This window comes from Megascapheus bottae, chromosome 14, assembly GCF_031878675.1.
Source record: "Megascapheus bottae isolate mThoBot1 chromosome 14, mThoBot2.hap1, whole genome shotgun sequence".
Lineage (NCBI taxonomy): Eukaryota > Metazoa > Chordata > Mammalia > Rodentia > Geomyidae > Megascapheus > Megascapheus bottae.
The window spans coordinates 54,532,399-54,535,581 of NC_143522.1; the positions used below are offsets into that span (position 1 = coordinate 54,532,399).

The window sequence follows — 3,183 nt, forward strand, 5'->3', positions numbered from 1 at the left end:
CATGTTTTATGCTCCCATTTCATATTTTAGCCAGAAGTAGTGGTACATGCTTATTATAGGAAAAGCACAGAAAATAGAAGCAGGAGGACCTTACATTCAAGTCTTCTTCTGATCAGGGAGGAAGGAATGAAACAGTGGCTATTGAAAATGCAGGGATGAATCAAAATGTCATTAGTGCGGATGGGCAGCTGAAAGAGCATCTGAAGACTAGGGCTGGTTAGGCTCAAGGCAAAAGACTTGGCGTGTGTGGCTGGGACCCTGAGGGCATCAGTGACCAGGAGATTGCTGCAGCTGCTCAGAGCCCCTTTCCTCTGTGGCTTGCTCTGGGCCTTTTGTGCTCCATGCACCAGTGCTCAGGAGCCTGGGGTCAGCGTCTGCCATCCTGACAGTGTGGGTCTAGATAAGAACACAGCTCATAACCAAGAGCTTATCATGGAACCTCTAGAAGGTGCCATCAACAAACCAGAGGTGGAGACACCCCCACAAGAACTGCAGCTTCATTATTGCATAATGCACGATTATGATGGCAGTAATTTTCTTGATGGCTTAGAGCTCTACACAGCTGGCATTCATGCCCATAAGGAGGAGAGGGGAGTGAGCATGAACTAGTCAATATAACAGATGGTGTTTTGAGACACTATGACAAAAATAATGATGGATACATTGACTATGTTGAATTTGCAAAATCTCTGCAGTAGATATTACTTGGCCATCTCCTAGTGAGATGCAAATGTGACCCATGATAATGTGATTGAACACGTCTGATAATGCAAAATAACGCATTTGGTAAATTTGTGTAACAATTTGTTACACTGGGGTGAAAAAGATAAAATAAGAGAAGTAAAAGAGGAAAAATGGAACATCCTATAGTCCTTAAGTGCTATCAAAAGTCTTACTGGACAAGGGCTTGATGAAAGAATTCTTTTAATTGGAGCCAAGCTCAGGAAATTTGACTGTAGAATAATGCTTTTTAAAAAAATTCAGTTCATGTTACTTGGAAAGTAAGACATTAAATAAGTTTTGCTAAATGGACACACTTTTCAGTAACAATCAAAGGATGATGTGAATGCGAGATGTTTCCCCTGGCAGGTCGTGCCTCCTTAGGTAAACATGGTCAGCGTTTTGTGAGGTCATCTTGGGTGCATAGTAGGTGATTGCTATGGAAAAGTGGCCGTGTTTCAGCTGTATCAAAGTCACAGCCTAAAAAGAATGTTAAATATTGAGTTCATCTGGCTATGCTATCTAAGGTTCTGTATCTTCTGCCATTTTGGAATCACTAAGTGATTAATCTCTTTCAGATTTTCAGTATTTTATACAACTACTGCCACAACCTTATTCTTACCTTCTATTATCCTCAGCCTACGAGACTCTGAATTTAAAAATACTCTCGGACCGGGAGTTTGGCCTACTGGTAGAGTGTTTGCTTAGCATGCACAAAGACCTGGGTTGGATTCCTCAGTACCACATACATAGAAAAAAGCTGGAAGTGGTGCTGAGGCTCAAGTGGTAGAGATCTAGCCTTGAGAAAGTCCAAGAGCTCAGGCTCTGAGCTCAAGCCCAGGACTGGCAAAAAAAAAAATACTCTCAAGTCAGTATCAAATATTCTAGCTTTCTTAATATTTGTATTTTGCTTATGTTTCCAGGAATTTAAGTACTGTAAGAACTTGGAACTATCAGCTGGTTCTGCCCAAATGATGAGTAGAAAGCACATCCACTAAACATGGCAACTAACTTGATCCAAGTTCTGTTTTGAAGGAAAGTCAGTTATATTACCTCTTCCAGCCTGAATATATGAAGTCTTTCATTTCAAGAAAGACTAGAAAACCCTTAGCTGAAACTCCTCAAAGAATGAATCTTGGTAGTATTTGAAAGTGAGAAGAAGCCACTGATTGTAATTTAGTTTCTGGATGTGATAAATGTGTTGTGATAGCAAATTACCAAAGTGAAGCTTGAAGAAGGAAAAGAAACAGCATAACAATTTGCTGTAAGATGGATAGAGACTTATTTTTTAAAGCTATTCTTGTAAGGAAACGCATTTATAAAAACCATTTCCCGTGTCAATTATTTGTGCAATCAAAGCTCACTTGTAAACTATTCTTACACTACCTCATTATTTTGAGATTCATATAATGTATTCTGGATATCTAAACAATAAAACTAATGGCAAAAAGGAAAAAAAAACTGTCGTTAGCTTGCTGTTTAAACTTACCTCTAACAAGTCTACATCATTGTCTTAATTGGAGAGAGTGAGTCCTCAAAAGGAATCACTGTTCATTTTGTTCTAATGGGTATTTTTCATATTTGTAAAGACATTTTCTGTAGAATGAGGTCATAGATCACAGTACAGGAGATCATTTCATGTAAGAAAAGCAGAAGGCAGGGAAAGCTCAGTACTTCCTTGGCCTAAAGGGATTCCTGCTAAACCAATATTGATCGCAGTGTTTATTAGCACATATTTTATGGCTTTTAGACTTGACCATGTGTCAGGACTAGGCATCTGTTTTTTTTTAAATTATATTCCAGTACCCTAATGTTAAAAATGACCTGTTTTCAAATTTAAGTGTTAGCTTTTTTGTTTAAATCTGGTCTATAAATGTCATAAGCTGTTGAAAATAAGAGGATACCAATGGCTTTTAGATAAAGAAAGTCCATAATGTTGATATTCCAGGAGAGACTTACATTTTGTTTGTTGTGAAAATAAGATATAGGAAGGAACTGTATTGAGCTGAGAAGTCAGGTGTTTCTATGAGTGAGGAGGACACCTGTGAGAATTTTAAACAAATATAATGAAAAAGGCAGAAAGTAACTGAATAGAACTGCACAACTTTAAATATTCTCTTTTTTTAAACCAAGAAAATAAAATGAGCTTGTATGCTTATAGTTGGGGGAGAGAATTACCAGAACTGCTTTTTTTTTGTGGGTCATGGGGCTTGAACCAGGCCTGTGTGCTATTCTTGAGCTCTTCACCTCAAGGCTATCAACCTACCTCTGGGCCTGGGCATTGTCCCTGAGCTCTTCAGCTCAAAGCTACCACCCTAACCTCGAGCCAAGCCTCACTTCCCATTTTGTAGAGGTTAATTGGAGATAAGAGTCTCAGGCCTTTTTGTATCCGGGTTGGCTTTGAACCTTGAGCCTTAGATCTCAGCCTCCAGAGTAGCTAGGATTACAGGAGTGAGCCACCAC

The 3,183-nt window shown here is 39.0% G+C and overlaps 1 pseudogene; it reads left to right on the top strand.

Moving 5' to 3' along the window:
* Positions 1-432: 432 nt before the first annotated feature.
* Positions 433-698, top strand: LOC150055366 (multiple coagulation factor deficiency protein 2 homolog pseudogene; annotated as a pseudogene).
* The last annotated feature ends 2,485 nt before the right edge of the window (positions 699-3,183 follow it).